This window comes from Mauremys reevesii, linkage group 1 (assembly GCF_016161935.1).
Source record: "Mauremys reevesii isolate NIE-2019 linkage group 1, ASM1616193v1, whole genome shotgun sequence".
Classification (NCBI taxonomy): Eukaryota; Metazoa; Chordata; order Testudines; family Geoemydidae; genus Mauremys; species Mauremys reevesii.
Genome location: NC_052623.1, coordinates 194,010,428 through 194,030,305, shown reverse-complemented (window position 1 = coordinate 194,030,305; position 19,878 = coordinate 194,010,428). Strand labels below are relative to the sequence as shown.

The window sequence follows — 19,878 nt, the reverse complement described above, 5'->3', positions numbered from 1 at the left end:
ATCTGTCAGGGATGGTCTAGATAATTATTCCTGCCACAAGTGCAGGGGACTGGACTAGATGACATCTTGAGGTCCCTTCCATTTCTATGAATCATGCATAAACCATTGTCTTCCCATCTTGCGGCAACAGCCCCTGCTTGAATGCCTCTTCCTGGACCACGTCTTTCCTCTTTGGTGTCTCATTGACAGACACAAGTAATGGCAGATAGTCTGATGATGGCAGAATTTTGTTGAAATGTTGAGTCTTCCTTTAGGAGATTCTCTTAGTGGTGCCAAGTTTTTTGTAAGAAATAGCACAAAATTGGCAAGGTAAATCACTGTCCCTGGTTCTTTTTGAGCTCATCACAGTCTTCCAGGGATATCATGTCAGTGATTTCTGATACTTTTGCTAGGTTAGGTTGATACCCTCACCTCCAGGAATGTCACCCAAACACTGGACTACAGTTGTTCTAATAATATATTTGTCCAGATTTAATTCAACCCCTTTTATCTAGGTCTTTAGAGTAATACAACGCTTAAAATGGCATCATGTTTTTTAACACAGTACTCAAGCATAGGTTTTTTTCTCAATTTCTTTTACACGCTGTTTGGGCTGCATGAATACCAAAAAGTATCCAGGTGAATCTGTATCTTCCTTGTGGGATATCACTGAACTTTCTTTACCACATGTTATCTACCAATATGCAGTCAGGGCATCCTGTCTTTTTTGTTACCTCATCAAATTTAGGCATCTCATAATGGTCTTGCTTGATTGTTTTGTGTAGGTGTCATAGATATAAGCACGCTGCAATTTGCCAGTAAGTGATTTTGCTCCTACTGCTGTGGACTCTTCCCATTCCCTGTAGACAATGGCTAAAGATGTGCTGAGACTGGAATGTTTAAGGGTAACTGTCAAAGCCAATCAATCTTGCAATGTAACTGGAATTTTTGTGGCTATTACCACTATAGCTTTGATAACGTATGTATTGAATTTAATTTTGGATTCCTCAGGAAACTGCCCAGGACCATGAAATAAATCCGTGTAGCCTATCATTAGGTTAAGTAACATTGCAGGTGTTAATGGAACTGGAGTTGAAATATTACCCATTGTCATTACTGACTTGATTAGTTTAAGATCCAGGCTGCCTGAGAATGCTGGTACTGCTTCTGTATTTGCAATGTAAAATTGCAATGTGTTTTGCATTGTCATTATCTTTACACATTGCAGTGACTGTAACTTGTACATCCAGTAGCTCACCTCCATATCTAAACCATTGCTGAGCAAGGGAGTTTAAGGTTTTTAATTGTTATGGTTTTATGTGTATTACATTGACTTCTGCACCAGTAGCCAATTTAAGCTTGATCTAGTGTCATTTACCAGAATGGTACCTCTCTGAGCTCTTGGTGTGGCTGGACAGCTGCAGCTGAAACCAGAGATAACCCTGCCCCTACTTCCGTGACTGTACCCACTAATACATGGTCTGTGCTGTCTTGGGATTGCTCATTCCTCTCTTGTATTCTTCTTCTCTGCATTTTTGTATTCAGATTTCCTTGTTTACACTTGTGCCATATTTATCCTTTTGCTGGATTTTTATCTGGCTTGCATGTTGTCCCATATTTGCCACAGGCACTCTCTGTTTCTACAGATTGGTTTGGTTGCCTGAAAACAAGATTCGATTTTTCTGTTCTATACATTGCTGACTCTTTAAATATTATTTCATGTGTTCTAGCAATGTCTATAGCTTTGTTTAATGTATGACTAGTCCCTGATTTATCTGCTTTTCATGGGTTTCTGGCGAACTGGTCCCAAAGACAATCCTATCCAAATAATTACATCCCTGTCAATAAACATAGTCCTTAGCAAGCAACTTTAACTTTGCCCAAAACTGGCTTCTGGTTTCATGTGGACTATGTAGCTGGTTTATAAAATGCCTAAATATTGGGTTAGGCTCTCCTAGAACTGGTTGAAATTTTTCATTTGAAACTTTCTTTGTTGAGAAATGTTCTCTTTTTCTAAATCAAACTTTCACAAAAACCTGCAGTTTGTTTTAAATTTTCCTTTTTTTGTTTGTTGAAGCTGGAAACTTCAATTTTTCAGTTTTTATTGTTCATTCTCCCCATTTTTGCTGTTAACTGCAATAGAATGATTGTTATCCAATGCTGGGGTTGTGCACTTTTTCTTTTCTTTTTCTTCATTTTGCTTTTTGCCTTCAGCTAAGATTTCAGTGAGTTTAGGAGGTTTGAAGAGTACTCTATTACTGAGATCATCTGGGATAAAATAGTTCTGACACTGGGTGCCAAAGGATGCAGTATAAATGTAAGTTTATAAACTAATGCGTTTCCTTGTGAATTCTCTTAAAAAATATTTGGTGCTTAGTCTCTATTCTTAGGGGTGAGATGCTGTATTTTTTCATACATCACAAAGTAGTTGAATTGCTGCTCTGAGTGCAAAATTCAATGTGACCTTAACTATGGACTTGTGTGGTGCTGCCTTAATATGCTAACCAGAGTCATTAAGAGATGAACATATTCAGGGTACGTCTACACTACGGGACTATTCCGAATTTGCATAAACCGGTTTTGTAAAACAGATTTTATAAAATCGAGTGCGCGCGGCCACACTAAACACATTAAATCGGTGGTGTGCGTCCATGGTCCGAGGCTAGCATTAATTTCTGGAGTTGCACACTGGGGTAGCTATCCCTAGCTATCCCATAGTTCCCAGCGCCCCCCCCCCTTGGAAAATCATTGTCGCGGGTGGTTCTGGGTAAATGTCGCCAGTCACTCCTTCGTGGTCTGGGAAAGCAACGGCAGACAAGCATTTTTTTTTTTTTTTGGATTGCCCTGGCAGATGCCATAGCATGGCAATCATGGAGCTTGTTTTGCCGCTTGTGACTCTCACCGTATGTGTACTGATGCCGCACAGAGAGAGCGATCAGCAGCAGCTACACAGAATGCTTTTTTTTTTGCATGACAGCAGAGATGGTTTCCATAAATTGGAACTGAGGATGATCATGGCTACCAGTCCTTTGTAATTGCCCCTGGTCAATCAGCCAACCATTGGCTGCTGTCATAAGTGCCCCTGCCGATCAGCCAGGGGCGCAAAAAAAAATTGGGAATGACTCCTGAGTCAATCCCTCCTTTTTTCCTCCTTTTTTTATCTAAAAATAGAATCTGCCCACCTGTTGATTCCGTTCTTCCCCCAGCCTTTCTTGGCTACCGTAGCATTCCCCCCCCTTGTGTGATGAATTAATAAAGAATGCAGAGAGAAGCCCAGCATCCCACTGCTAGTCCAGGGGCAACTGAATCTTTTTTACACACATGGTGGGTGGGGCTGATGGAGCTCAGCCCCTGTTGCTATGATGAGGATGGTTACCAGCCATATTGCACCATCCATCCACCAGAAAAATTAGGGCCAATAGGCTGATGACGAGGATGGTTACCAGTCCTTTTGTACCATCAGCTGAGGCTGATGATGATCAGCTTATGCTGATGATGAGGATGGATTTCCATCTTTTTGTACATCAGCCCGCCCATGGGGGGGAGCAAGGATGTTTGTGTTGAGTGCTGCTATCGCGCCCTATCTGCAGCTTTTTACCTTTCGCTTCTGGGGGTGGTGGGGGTGGGGTGAGTAGATTGCTGCCTGCCCTGACCGGCGGCACTGTGTTTGACCCTAGAAGATCCATTTGATTCTTTGGCTTTCCGTTACGCTTGTCACGCGCTGCAGCGCTGAGTCCTGCTGCTGCGTCTGTCTGGAGATTTTTTAAAAAAATTCTAACTGCTGGATATAGAGGGATAGAACGATTTGCCCCCCCCCCCGCGATCCGATCATCCGCATGGTCCATTTTTTTTTTTTTTTTTTTTTTTTTGACTGCGGCGCCACGCGTGCTGTCGGAGCTCCATGCTATGCAAAACAAAAAAATTCAAAAGTCAAAAGGCTTTTTCCTTCTGACCACCCCATGCGATCCGAGATTTCAGAGATTGCGTCCAGAGCGTCACTGCTGGCACTGTGAGGATAGAGGGAGGCACCCACCGATCAGCACACTAACAACACTAATATATAATGATAATACTACGATACTCGTTAGGGAGGAGGTCAGGAGGAGAGAGGAGTAGAAAAAGAGCCATTAAAATCGATATAAGGTGCCTGCTAGTGTGGACGGTTTCGGCGTTAAATCGGTTTTACGCTCCTAAAACCGATTTAAACGCCTAGTGTAGGCCAGGCCTCAGTTTACTTGTGGCTTATAATAAAACACATTGACACTTCTCAAATTCAAAATTTGAAAATTTGAAAAAAGGAAAAAATTAAGAATTTTTTTTGTTACCAGTTCTATTAAAGAAGATTTCAAAAATAAAAATATAGAGCATATAATCAATTTTTAAAGGTTCTAACTAGGAAAGTAAATCCATTCCTTAGGTCTACATCCTTTTACATCCAGTGGGTTGGTGAATCTTTCAGGCTTCTGTTTTCAGCCTTCTAGACTACAGAAAATTGCAACACTTGGATACTGAATCTTTAATACGAATATATGATGTTTTGCATTTTCTTGACTCTTCTAAGAAGCTTCTACTGTGCTACGTGGTCTTTGTCCCAGTGCTGCTCAAATAACCCTGGCAAAATAAATTCTGTTTATCAGCTACTTATACAAAGTTTCCCCTTTGGCAGGGGTGAATGGGTTTTGGATCAACCATCACCTAGCCACTGCCAGGCCTAACAGTGGGGAGAAGGCTGGGAGAAAGCAGTTAAGCCTACACAACAAAGAGAGGGTCTGTGTGCAGATGCAGCCAAGACAACACCATTCAGAACACAACTCATGCCTAGAGTTGTGGGGTTTTACAGTGTCATGGCTCTTGATATTGCCTTGGGCCTCCACACGCTATTGCAGTGAAAATATTAATAATTACTTGAGCCAAATCTGAGCAATTTATCCTGCAATAGCAACTATATGTATGGGATTTTCCTTCACTGTTCATTTTCAGGACAGAGAGGGAAATTAAATTGTTTAGCTTAAAAAAAGACCGAGCAAGAGAGAAACATATTTTGACTATTCCTTTGAAATCACTTTTTTTTTTTTATTGAAAACACCAGTGGTAAAGCCTGTGTGACTATATCTCAGGAGGTTGTTTGTCATTCTTCCTTGTACACAATCTGATTACAGTGTACTGTCTTTAACAGCTTTCAGAACTACCATAGCAAGGGATTTATTGCAGGGTTTGATAAATGTTTCCACATCAAGGCTGTCTGTTACATTTATACATAGGTTTAAATAAACTAAGTGATCTCTCACACTGATGCCTGTATGGGTAAACACTGAAAGGACAATATTTGCTCTATCCCAATAGAAATATTTCAATACATTCTAAGAATTGGGGGGGGGGGAAATCATCACTTACAAGATTGACTTTAGCATGCTGCAAGAGTGAAATTCACCCCAGGCACAAGCTACATGCACATTTAAGGCCTGATCTACACTTACACATTAATTAGACCTAGCTACTTTGCTGAGGACTGACATAGACATGGGTAGGTAGACAGAGGAACTTAGCTACCACCTCTAGGAAATGTGAATTAACTACAGCAATTGCGGGAGGGGACCCTTCTGTTGACATAGGAAGCATTTATCCCACAGTGCCATAGCTGTGCTGCTGTAGCAGCTGTAGTGTAGATATGGCCTGGATCTCACTTATTTCCTATTTTGAAGGCTTAAAGTGAGACTTAAGTGGTGCATGTACCTTGTGATGGCAATCAGCACAGCGGTGATTTACATAGTGGGGAAACGCTCTCTTTGCTGCCTCCCTCCTGCTGAAGCCTTTCACTGCTGCCTGTAGCTACGCACCGCTGCATGAATGCAGCCTGCTTTTTTTGTTGTGTTTTGCAGTTACACGTACCCTACATGGCACTGTAAGTATAGAAAAGGCTTATATGTGATGCATCCACTAGAGGGGGACAAAGATTCATATTGGGTTGGGATGAGTTACGTAATTAAAATGGAATTTTTTATCAAGGCAATGAATGAATTCAGGATACTGCCATTTACTTCTGCGTCTCTTGTTTAGCCACAATGTGGTCACGCAATATGCAAAGATTGCAGGATAGGACCCTAAAGCACAATATTTTTTGTTGTATGAGTTAATGGTTACATACAATCATCAACCTTGGCTTCAATATGTCATATTCTTATCAACTTTGAGCAACTTGATGTTATGAGCTGTAATGAATCATTCCAGATAAGAAAGGTGAAAAGCAGTACATAGCCTGTTAGCCTTTTTGTGGAAATGAAATATTGTCTTGTGAGAGATTCAAGGTATCTAAGTTCTGTGGAAAGATTCAGAAAGTTTCAGCATAATTACTGAAGGCATAAATGTAGTCTTCTCTGTTTTCCTGGCGATGTACTTTAATTATGGCCTCAGCTCCTAAAGTAAGATTATTTTTATTCTGTTCACTAAAGTTAGGCTTGTGTAAGATTTAGAGACCCATGGGTGTTTTACAATGTTTAATTCTAATATCTGTGGCTTGGCCAAAATCATGCTTTAATTGTAATAATTTTTCTCCCTTCCCCCAAAAACTGTACATCTGCAGATGGCATTGACTGGAGTGGATCTGGTCAACTGATTGCAGTACAGAATTGAGGAAAAATCAGTTGCTGAAACTAAATGTACTACCCTTCTGGACATATGCCTGAGTTAAATGTCTCAGTACCATGGCTTAATGTACTAGGAGGAGAGCATGCATTTTAGGTGTAATAGACCAGAAAATGTTAACACATTTTTATGAAGGGATTTACCCTCAAGAGTGATTTTAGAGATAGATGTGGTGTTATGCAGTGGCAACTTTGAGAATTATGGATGCTTTTGTGAATCATGTCAAATGGCCTTCAAAAATTTCTTAAAGTCAAAGTTATGACTCTCCTTTAACATGTATATAATTATACACTGGTTTCATCCTACACTGATTTTTATTACAACAACTTACTTTAAATATATTCTCTATATGATATTCAGTCTATAAGTGTAATTTATGATCTGCTTACACAATGGAATTTCTAAAAAAAGAAAGTTTGTCCATGTTTCATAGCTGTAAGATGTGATGTTGAAAGGTGTGTTTTCATTTTAGCCAGAAACAATTTGACAAGGCAAATAATCTACTAATGAAAATATTTGATAGCATTTCATTAGAGCAGGAAGAGAAAACAACTGTGACCTGAATTTTATGATGGCTGTACAGACACTATCACTATTGTTTTGCCTCTGAGTACACCAACTATGCCAGCTGGGTATTTGTGTATATCAGTGCCATGAAGCTTCTGCCCGATTATGCCCCTGAAGTTCATGAGCAGTTTGTGCCAAGAAATGCTGTTGTGGCTCAGTCTAGAAATAAATTCAGCAAAGTCTGGACAGAATGGCCTTTGAAAAAAGGAGTAAATTATGCTAGTGAAGTAAAATCGGGTATAGTGGGTTTCACTTTGAAACCAGACCCCTTCTCTAGGTAGTTCATCACTACTCATGAGTCCTTAGCTATCACAGCCTCCATGAGGGTAATGTGTATATGGCAGATGCAGATGTTTCACAAGAAGGCTGCACCATGCCATATGCAAGGGGATCTGCCTCTTTAGCAGCATAGCCCAAGGAATGGTGGGAAACAGGGAGCAGCTGACCCTGCTCTTGAGAGAAGCCCAGCAGGGCAGGTGCTGGGAATCAGCTGATCAGCATCACACATTGGCCCATGGTCTCAGCTGGACAATATAAACGGGGAAAACTAGGAGATAGGAGTCTCTAGTAACCAGAACATTTTCAGCCAGGGCTCCAGACTAACTGTGGGAGATGGATATTTTACATCTTTGAGCAACTCTTATATTTACCTGATTGTGGGTTGTTTATAATTAAAGCCAATATATAACCATTTCACCCTCTATACAATAGTGGGCAAATCCTGCCACCACCTAGGGACAAGTGTTGGTTTGGGTGACTTGGAGGGTCTGCTGCTCAATGGAACATCACAGTGTAGAATTATTACAGTTTTTGAGATTACTACAGCAGTGATTGTTTCATTTACAGTACTAGAAATCTCTCCACAATCTGCATGCAACTTGGCTGTAGGACTGCAGGTTGCACGAGGGAAGAGTTTATGGGGGAGGCACCAGGAAGCCAGTTTGCTTGCACATAGCTAGAATGCAAACTGCAGATGCCACATCTCTGTAAATTGGTCTTTTAATAAAAAGCCAGTTTATTTTTACAAGCATGGAGTCCTTTCATATTATTAGCCCAGCCATAGGTGCCGACTCTGTGGGTATTCCAGGGCTGGAGCATCCATGGAAAAAAATTAGCAGGTGCCTAGCACCCACCAGAAGCCAGCTCCCTCCCTCCCCCCAGTGCCTCCCGCCCATCAGCAGTCCTGATCAACTCCTCCTTCTCCCTCCCAGTGCCTTCTGCCTGCTGCAGTCAGCTATTCCACAGCAGGCAGGAGGCACTGGAAGGGAGGGAGAGGAGTGGGCTACGCTCAGGGGAGGGACAGGGTGGAGCAGGGATGGGAAAAGGTGGGGTGGGGGCTTGGAGGAAGGGGTGGAGTGGGGGTTGAGCACCCCCCCCCCACCACGTAGAGAGGAAGTCAGCGCATATAACCCCAGAATGCCGTATTAGAAACTGTGGGCTAGCTGTTCCATGTAACTTAAGTAGCTGAAATTGAGGAGACATTTTAGTTCAATGTAGTCCTGTTACTTTAACAGAAAGCTGACTGCACGTTTATGTGGCTGCCAAATGTTTCATCTTTCTTTGGCCTGGGACATCTCATCATTTCATGGAGCCTTCCTTGTCACTAGCTGAGTCTGAAAGATTGCCCAGTTTCAGACCCTGCTTATCATTCTAAAAACTCTAGGAATCTAATAATTACTCTGGTAGCGTTAACCGTTTTTCTTAAAATGACAGATCAGATTCTCTGAAAATGTATTTTCTACAGAAGAATTTCTAGAGCACCATTATTCAACACGAAACAAAAACTTCTAAAAGATTTCCCTAAGGTTTTCAGCAAGTATTGTGTGTCTAGATGGTACTCCTTGAAAAAAAAATGATGTCAAAATACAGAGCCAGGTGATAACTTGAATTCCTATCTAAAAAAAGGTTTAGCACACTTCATTTTTATTAAGTAAATGTTAATATATTTACAACAAGAGATACAAAGGGCAATAAATGGATGGTAGGAGCATATGTAAACACTGCAACAATTATGATAAACAGTAGAATGTCTCAGCTGTTATACCTGTCTTTAATTGGGCTTTGGTTATACCCATTCAAAAACAACCTACTGTAAATATTCATATGGAGTAGCAGTAATGAGAGTCAGAACAGCTTCCACCTATCTGTTCTATAGCTGCACTGGCTGGGCAGAGCTAATATAAGTAAAAAGTAGTAATCAAGTTTTAACTACAGTAAAATTATTCTGAATTCCAACACAAGGGTAACCAATGTAGTGATGCTTGCCTCAGTTAAGGGAATTGCCAATTAATTGAAAAAACATTTTTCCCCCCCGGCTTGAATTCTAAGTGGCTGGCTTGAAGATACAAAAACATGTTGCCATCAACAGAACTGACATTGGCCCATAAGAGTTTTCAGTTTCTCTTTGTTCCCTGCCATTACTTTCAATATTTTACAGCTGTGGCACAAAATGTTTAGGTCTGTGGTAATCATTGGCATGATCAGATTTGGACCATAAACAGGTAGGAATTTAGTAATTTTTACTAGAACTGTTTGGAGGTTTTTTTAAATAAATTAATCCTCAAGCGCAGATAAATGAAGTGTTAGCTTTCCATTTGTTCATTACATTTGTGTTTTCATTCTGGAAGAAGCAATCTAATCATTTCTCTCTCTCATATTAATCTGGCCCATTATCCCCCATAAAACAGAGGATTTTAATTAGAAGGTATCTGTTGAATATAAGGTAAAGCATTTTATTAATTGGATCTTTCTAGCGTGCACCCTTTTTTGCCCTCTACGGTTCTAGCTTTTTTTAACCACCCTGTTTCTTTGAATGGTTGCTTTCTACTGCCCATTCAAATTCCATCAAGTAAATCAAGATGCAATTAACCCACCACATTAGTAAAATTCTACCATTTGTTTATGGGGATATTAAATGTTCGTATGACAGATTAATATCATTAATTCAATAATAACACAGTTGAAATCCAAAAGTCAATGGAAACACTGCATCAATCAAACCTAGTAAAAGTGGCCATAAATATAAATGGAGCAGTGCCTGGGGAGATGACTAGAGCCCTGCAAATCCACCGATATCTGCATCTGTGGATGGAGTTCTATTGTTTACCATCTTTGCAGATCAAATATAGACCCAAATTTTTGTATCTGCACAGGGCTCTAGCAGTGAGATACATATAAAAGGTGGAATGCAGATAGTTAATTATCATGGATGTGGGTCGGATGTGGATCCAAATTTTTGTATCTGCTCAGGGCTCTAGAGATGACCTAATATTACGCAGGTATATGTTACCTTATACTATGTATTGACTTCAAATCTAAGGGTACCTCTACACTACCTGCCAGATCACTACCTGGATCAGTGGGTGGTGATCGATCTATTGGGGATCGATTTATCACGTCTAGTGTAGACACAGATAAATTGATTCCTGATCACTCTGCCGTTGACTCCGGAACTCCACCATGGCGAGAAGCAGAAGCGGAGTCGACTAGGGAGCGGTGGCCATCGATCCTGTGCTGGGAGGACGTGAAGTAAGTGATTCTAAGTCGATCTAAGATACGTCTACTTCAGCTACACTATTCTCGTAGCTGAAGTTGTGTATCTTCGATCAATTTACACACACACACACACACACACATGTAGACCAGGCCTAAATGAAGCCCTCAACTAATTCACTTGCTGGCTCAGTAGATGCTCCTTCCAATCGTCGGTTACAAGCTCACCTTTAAATGTGTCACATTTTCCTGCTGACAAGCAAGCAGGAAGGAGCAGGATTTCTTACCAATAGACCAATATCTAAAGGGGGGGGGGGAATGCTAACTACATAGGAGACCTATTGAAAGACCCAGAATGTCCATTTATATTATGAATGCTATAGATGAGAATCTGATCCCAGTTACAATGGTGTAACTTGATTGAAGTCAATGGAGATATTCTGGATCAGAATTTTGCCCTATGGATTTAAATCTTGTCTCATTTCCATGTAGTAAATCAAACAGCTCTGCTGTAGTAAGTAGAAGTAATTCACCCATGGTGTAACTCAAACATGGCATTAGAAACAAGGCCAGTTACTATATTGTCTGATGGCCAAGTACTTATGTGGGAAGAAAGATGGCGCTAAAATTGGCTGTTTATCTAAATTGCACCAGTTAAACTGGATCTCTAGGGGCTGCTCCATAAACTGAAGTTGCCAGAGAATGTGTCTCTCTCTGTCTCTGCCCACAACATGCCATTTTTGTCCTCTATGGTCGGGGAACCCTCCATCCCCTTGGAACAGTGCAAACGAAAGAATTTTGGGACCAGATTCAGACCCTAAAAGACTTAAATGGGAAAGCATTGGATCTCTGGACAATGACCAAGTCAATAGTGAAGTTTCAAAAATAAATGTTGTAAATACACAGAAAGAAATTGCTAGAAGTTCTCCCAAAACAGCCCACTGATTTCCAGACATTAAATGTCCAACAGAAAAAAAATTGATGCAAATGTTAATGTAATAGGTTTACGTTAATGTGCTTTAAAGCATATGGCGTGCTTTACCTGCCTTTGTTAAAGACTCATGTTCCAGTGACATAACTGTTAATTGTGAGCCATTTAAACTACAACATCTGCATTCCACAAAGATCCACAGATAGGAACTAAATTGGTTGGCAATATTTGTTACTAACACACAATCTAGATACAACATACAGTATCTAAAGATATTCGGGCAGTATTTTTGGCAGTAACTGAAATATTATGATACCCTCCTTGGCCTCTGAATTATCTCTGACCTCAGCACAAGATCTACTTGTAAACAACAAACAAACCTTGTAGGGCTAGAAGTTTTATGGAACAGTACTATGGAGACTCATTCTGCCTCTAACAACACTACCGAGATTGGACCCCTGCAAGAGGGACATTATACTTCCAGTCCATTAAAGCAGAGCTCCCACTATCTCCAGTCAGATGAGTTTTTGAAGTTGGGAGCTTTTTCTGATGAGACCCAATATCGTCCTTTTAATTGTACTTTACCTTCACAATTGCCATAGCATTCATTCTCAAAATAAATTCAAGAAATATTCTTTCTTCTGTTAAGCATCAAAGACCCGTCTTTAAGTTCACTAGCAATCTCAAGGCAGAGAAGTAATGTCTCCTGTACTGAGATCTCCTCCTAGGTGGCCAAATGGCCATCAATACATTAATTCACAAAATTTCTGTACGTTTGGTCATCCCATCTTAGCCAATGCCATTTCCTTTCTGTTGGTAGAAGTCTTTTCCACACCTTGTTTCCTAGGAGCAGATGAATATACCTAATTGTATATGTCCATATTTACAGAGGGATCCGGTTTCCCACCCTGAAGGCACACTACTCTAAAAAACTCATTGTAATAGATCTGTATACCTAAGCACAATGAAGAATAAAAAAAATGTATCTGTGCTTAACTGAAAACTTCCTCTTCTGTTTTTTTAGTAGTAATGTTCACATAGCCAGCATCATGAAAACAATTTGATCATCCAGAACAGAGATGGACACTGACATCCAAAGATTTGGGTTTGTTGTCATAAGAGGAATTTTCCATGCTGTGCATTGGAGGAATTGTTGTACTGTTGATGTTAAATATATTTTGAGGAAAAATTATCTGTAATTTAGGAAAGTAGAATTGAATTATCCTGACTTTGGAAGTTATTTCAGCTGGAAGGAACTTCAAGGGCAGGGCATTCCCTGCTGCCAGTGATTGACAGGTCTGGTTCTGCCCCGCAAGCTGCAAGCAGCATGAAGTTCCCATTGCAAAGGTTCTGTGGACTTTGTTTACCCAGAAATCTCCTTTCTTCGCATAACAGAGAGATGTTTTCCTATTTGCTTGCAGCTGGGGAAGGGACATACTGTTCTATTAATTTAGACGAAATATGTGGGCCAAAGAGTCAAAGGTGTTAACGTAACCAGTCACTGTCTATAGTTTAAGCAGTATTAAACAAGGTTTGGTATACGGAGACCTCGGGCCATTTAGTACCATGGCAAAGAAACTAATAACAATCCTTTTTAACCTTTTTATTAAAGATATCGAAAAAGAAGGAAAAACAGTTAACCTTTGAAATCAAGACTTTAATTTTAACAAAATCTCTAGTGCCCTTTCCCTTTCAGTGGAGAGAGTTTTTAGAAGGAAAAACCTTTGTTTCACAGTCTCTTAAATGGTATCAAAGATGGTAATAACTGTCCTTTTTGGGGAAAGAGAAAAAGTTATCTGAGAGAGGCTGGAGCTGCTGCTGTTAAAGTCCAATCCCATTTCAGCGCAGGTCGTGGTGGGGATTCAGCTGGAGTAAGTAGAGCTGTTGCCTGGCCTGGCCTGGTCAGGGCATCTTTCGGGATGCCAAAAGTGGTGACCATGATGGTGAAGCTTTCTTCAGTAGCCAATTTTTCTCCCAAAATTCTTTCTTGAGAATAAGAAAACAAACTAACTCAAAACACAAGGGAGTGGTAGGCGGCATAGCCCATACCCTCGTTATTTAGTTCACCAGTTAAGCCTAGTTTCTGACACCAAAATTTTGGTTCACTGATTTCTGGTTCTACACTTTTTTCTTATTTACCAAGCACAGTTTTAACACAGTCCTTGAGTTACATCAGTAGGCCTTTGGTTTTGGACTTATTCAGTCTGTCTCCCTTTCATACCTTTTCTCAGCAACATTTGTTGTTGTGACATCTTATGAACTTACACTCGCTTTTTACAGATGAGCTCATAATTAGGGTAAATTTCTAGGCCTAGTTATCACAACAACCCCCGCCACCCAAGCTAAATGGATTCTAGCAACATCCCTTTACTCCAGAGCAAAATAGATTTGTAGATGAACTCCAGCCACCAGGGGATAATATAGTTTTAAAACCCACTATATTGTGCTTGGGAGCATATTACAGTGACCTTTTCCCTAGGTTCAGTTCATCTTCAGGTAGAAGTGTTTATCGCTACAAGACAGAAATATCCCATTGAATAGGAAAGATAAATAGAAAAAATGAAATCTTTCATTTTTCATCAACATAGCTCATCACTTTGATACACACTTTAAAAAATGTAAATGAAGAAAACAGACAGTATGACTGAAAAATGAGACACAGAATCATGAATGTGTATTTTTCACAGAGATCTGGATGTAGGAATTGGATTGCCTGTAATAGATTCTCCCCCTGCTCCCCCCCCCCCTCCATTCTACTCTCTCTCTGATATGGAGATTTACACTGACCTTTGGGCTTTTACATCTTGCAATTTGCCAGCTCTTTGATAGAAAAGCACATTCTCCCTGGCCACTTAATTCTTTTCTGATGGGTAGTATGTGACACTACCAATCAGAGGGTCTTTGATTCACTGGGACAAAAGAGAGAATGAAATGTACTTTTTCCCTCAATAATATTTGCCACACTCCCTTGAGCTGACTATAATCCTGGCTCCATTTTTTTACTTTCTTGTTCTTTAGGCATGCTATAAACCCAGCTTTATGATTAAACAAGATAAGATAAGTTCTTTTACCATTTGAATACCTAGGGAATAAATCTTTTTATCTCTTGCTAACTTCAGGTGAGGCTGCAAAACACCCTGTACATATTAATGCCGAATTGGATAGGCCCATTCCACTTAGCTTGAAGCATTAAGTTCATGTGTAAAGAGATGTGTATTATCGCCATACAGAGCGGTAATAGACATAAAGGAGAAAAAGTGACTTTGAAAGGATTACAATTAAAAGAGGGGAAAGGAAGCACACAAGTGTCAGAGTCTAATGCTCAAATAGGCTCTTTTATCAAACTAATCCTATAGGGAGGGAAAAAAGAAACCTTGACAGGCTTTTTAGTACACCGTTTTTCCACATACACATTTAAATAGAGGCCCATAGGCCTAACAGATGCAGTAAGTGGATTCAATCTTCATTTGAGTTTTGTTATGGCTAGAAAAGACACCATTAAAAGTCATTGTCAGTATTTATCCCAGTCTTGTTTATAGTCATAAAATAACTACATATTAGGTATTGAAATAATACAAGAAACAAGGAGCTCAAAATGAAGGGTGAAACACCATCTTTGGCTATTGTACCTAGGTTCTATTAGGAGTCTCTGTAGAGTAAATGAACTTATTTACCATACATTGTAACCCTCTGCACTGAGGGGCTTCCATAATACTGAAAGTACCCTGATCCATACCCTGGTACTGAACGTATCACATGAAACTTGTTTTCAAAATGATGTTGGCTCTGGTAAAGAATGGATGGAGGATTAAAAGAAAAGAACCCTACCTTTCCTTTTTCTTATCAAAATACCAACACAAATACAGTATAAGAATTGAGTCATTTTGTGCAGGGTATGTTCAAATAGGATTATGTTTTATCAGATATAATTTTAACTGGAGAATGTACATGGAATGGATGGCTAAGATTGCCATTTGCCACTGGGATGCATGGCCATCATCTGCATGAAGAGATTTCTTCTCAGGCAACAGGCTGCTAGTCACTTTGAAGCTACTTCCTCCAATTGTAATGCCAGCAGTGTTATTGAGAAACATTAGAGCTGGTTGGAACATTTTCAACTACATGAAATTTTGTCAAAATATGGTTAGTTGAATCTGAAACGTTTCATGGAGACATCAGTTTCAGCTAAGCTTTTGTCAGGAAGATTTTTGTGGTCAAGGACTGTCTGGCCACTTTGGATGAAAGGGAAAGGGGGAAGAGAGAGACAGGTTGAAAAGCTCAGGTTTTCAGTTTGATAATAGCCGTTTTGACACACTTTTGTTTTGTTATTGCAAAGAAGGGTTTTGTTTTCATTCTGATGCAAAATGAAAACAAACTTTGATACTGCAGAAGGTTGGTATGAAATGGAATTATGGTCCTCCAGACAGCTCTGGTAAATATGAGGATATGTCTATTGGTTGTTAAATCTGCAGCTCTAGGCCAATGGGGGCTGTGGGAAGCAGTGGCCAGCACATCCCTCGGCCCGTGCTGCTTCCTGCAGCCCCCATTGGCCCAGAGCAGCAAACCGCGGCCAATGGGAGCCGCGATCTGCTGAACCTGTGGACATGGCAGGTACACAAACTGTCCCGGCCCTCCAGGGGCTTTCCCTGCACAAGCGGCGGAACAAGTCTATGAACCACTGCTCTACACTGATCCTGCGCTACCTCGGGACAGGGAAATTCCTCCCTATATGCCCCCTGAACTGTGTGAGGTAGCATGTAGGGATTGAAGTGGTCAGAACTTCAAGGTAGGCCTGAGAGAGACAATGGGTGAACTATGGGACTCCTTCTCCCTTTGGGTTGTACCATCTTATCCTTTCACATTTGATCTCTGTGCTGCAGGGAGTTGTAAGGAGCTCTTATGCTCTTTTTAAAAACAGTAATTGATACCCTCTCAGTGGAGCTTGAATCAAAACCTTTTATGCCTTTTTTTTTTTTTAAACATCTGCCACTCTAGCTGGCCCTTCCAAAGCACTGACCATTAAATAAAATGTCTCCCTCTTTCCTGTCTACATGCTAGCTGAAAGAAACAAAAATCAGAATTAAGTAATACAAATAATAATAATAGGAGATAAGATGGTAAGCAGGGTGATCTCATGGCTAAGGCAAGCAATGATGTTAGACCTTGCTCTGCTACTGAACTTGGGCTTACCTTGTGTCACCTTGGTTACTTGGTGAGTTACTTCATTTCTTTGTGCCTCTGTGTCTGCTCTCATCACCTGTCTGTCTTATCTATTTAGTTTGAGAGTTCTTTGGGGCAGTAGCTGGGTTTTTAATATCTATTTGTACACTGCCTAGCACAAAGGGGCCCTGATTTTGGTTGGGGGGCTTTAGCTACTACTACTGTAATGCAAACAATTAATAATAAAATGTAGTGCAAACTCAGTTCTGTATAGAAGTGTCATACAAAAAGTGACCTCTCACGTGACCATATCTGGTAGGGGAAAACACAAATGTTAATTGCCTTAAATTTGTTTTGATATCCATGCATATAAACCTTCTGCATTATAGTGTGTGCTCTGCCTACCTTCATTCTGGCATTTCTGAACTTTTGAGTCCTTGATTTGGCAACTTTAATATTCTTTTAAGATAGTGCTACTTTTTGTTTCTTATATCCACTACACAATCACTAGCAGAGTTAGTCAAAACATCTTGTTTTGTGAGCGATTCTGATATTTTGAATTGTGTTTTCATTCCGAATAGGAAGGGTAGTTTTTTGTTTTTAATTTTCTGCAAAATGGAAACTGCAAAAAAAAAAATCATTTGCTAATCGAAATGTTCTATTTTGTTAAAGTTGAAACATTTTTACTTCTATATTTATAATATAAACTCTTCAAATGAAAACATCAGAATTTCTGATAAGTCAAAACAGAACATTTAGACAATGCTAAAATGTTTTATATCAATTTTTTTCCAAAATGAAATGTCATTGAAATGGACACATTCTTGCAAAACATTTTGATTTCAACAAAATGGCACTTCCAGATAGAAAAACATCTTGTTGGAAAGCTTTTGATTCAAGCCATTCATAAGTGAAGCAAAACATTTTGGTGCAGTAAGAGGAGATGGGCATATGGAAAGAACTTTTTCTTTTTCTGCTGGTTCAGGTGCAAACTAACAAAATAATATTCCTTGAGCTGTCTTGAAGTTATAAGTGCCACTGGTATACAAACAGAGATCTTGACTAGCAGACCCCATACATAGTGAAAATGGTGAGTTATATCCCCAACAGCACCTAATACGTTGTTTAAATAAAAACAGCTGTGTTGATTTCAGCTCATCTCTAAACAGGAGAATAAAACTAATGCTTGCCAAATACAAATGAGTATAATTTTTTTAATTATAAACTATAAATTGATATTACAGGATTATATGTTTGGCAAATGGATTTCTGGTACATGATTATTCAGGGTTAAAGATTCAACAAATAACTAAACTAAGCTATCAGTTGCTCTCTTGTGCCAAAAGGCAAATTTTATGCAGATGGAGGAGTGATGCATTCCCTATGCTAAAAGACCTAGAAATAGAAAAGATTATTTCCTCCTGTAGTATGAAGTCAAAGACCACATGTAGGAATGTGGATCTTTATGGAAGGAATATAAGAATTTTATTAGGGGGGAAATAAAAATACATACAAAAGGTTTCAAAGAGTTCATAAGTAGGGGAAAGGGAAGGATGCTCAGCCTAAATAATTTTGTGCCTTCTAGCTCTGCACTTTTATGATTCTAGTGGCCTGATCATCAGTTGGTGTAAATCAGCACAGCTACAGCGATTTCAAAGAACTTTACACCAGCTGAGGATCAGCTGTGTGAGATAGTGACACTTTCCCTATGTTATCGAATGCCTCAATAATCAGCTACAATGTGAGATGTCTTTCACTTCAGAGAGGTAAAACTCCATTTGATTTCAAGAATCTCAAGATTTGGCCCACAGAGTCTAAGATCGGTGCCTATGCTGGTCTATATTTTTAATGATGAAGTAGCATAGGTGCTCCTCCAAAGGCATTTTGTCACAGTGCACAGTTTATTCCTCTTATCTTATTTTAAAAAAATAATTAAATATAATTTCTAGAATGTCAATCAGTCCTGACCTTAAGTGAAATAATTGTCTCTGCAGCCTTTCCCGATGGAATTAATTCTATTTTGGTTTAACAAACAAGCATTCCTTTCCAATGTTCTAGTACCCTTGCCATGGTTGGGAAAAAAAAACTGAATTAATAAAACTACTACAAAACAAAATAGCAGTAAACACCCCCAATATCCAACCATCAGTCTACAAAAAGCATTTAGTCTCCCTAAGGTGTCCATACCTACATTGGTATACATACATTGGTGAATATGCATTCTGAAAGATTCTTCTGGGTAGAAGGTAGAGCCCTGGGCTATTGAACAGTAATACTATGTTAGTAAAAAACATTAGCGGTGGCTTAAGCCCATGAGCTGGATCAATAGTTATTTCCCTGCAGCTTTCTTTCTTCTCTTACAGGATAATTTCAGACTAATAGAACTGAACTTAGTTTCATATGGCATGTGGGAGCCACTGTGCACAAATGTACTGTTGGACATTGGAGCCTCTTCTTGCCAGCATTCTCTCTCTCTTAAGAACACTGGGATTATCTCCTTGTTGCTTTAAAGTGAAGCCTGAGGTCTTTGACTTCAGAGCAATCAGAACTGAGCTGGAGGGACTGCAGCCATAGACCACCTAAAGTAGATGAACAAAGTGCCACCATTCTTCATCCCCATGTCAATATCTGGCCAATTCTTAGAATGCAAAACCTGCCTTGGTATGGGATGTCAGTGATTGTATTGGTTATCTCCTCAAGCCCTGCCAAGGGAGTAGGTATTTGTATGTCCCACTGTTTTTGAAATACTGACCCTTGTTCAATTAAAGATAGTTTCATTTATCTAGCAACTGAAGCAGAAAAATATTGTCAGAAACAAAAGCTCCCCCAACAGGCATGAGACATTTGCATCAAAGATATTACCAATTCCCAATCATTTAAATCTATTCACATTATTTTGCACCAAAAGAAAACCTTTTATAGCCACTGTGAATTCTGAATTCATATTACCCTAAAAATTGCAAATAAAGAAAAAAAAACCTTCTTTTGAAACAAGTATCTCATCCTGTAGCAAATTGCTAATGTATGAATATATATTTATCAGGACAAACAAGAATTAGCAGAATGAGGTTCATATTAAAGGGTAGACTGTCATTGTAATGCAAAGG

At 39.6% G+C, this 19,878-nt stretch overlaps 1 long non-coding RNA gene across 1 annotated transcript in view; it reads left to right on the top strand.

Moving 5' to 3' along the window:
* The first annotated feature begins 829 nt into the window (after positions 1 to 829).
* Positions 830 to 19,878, top strand: part of LOC120398110 — a 64,529-nt gene continuing 45,480 nt past the window's right edge. The window contains exon 1 of the long non-coding RNA XR_005594195.1: positions 830 to 884. This is a non-coding gene — a long non-coding RNA (uncharacterized LOC120398110). The remainder of the gene's footprint in view (positions 885 to 19,878) is intronic.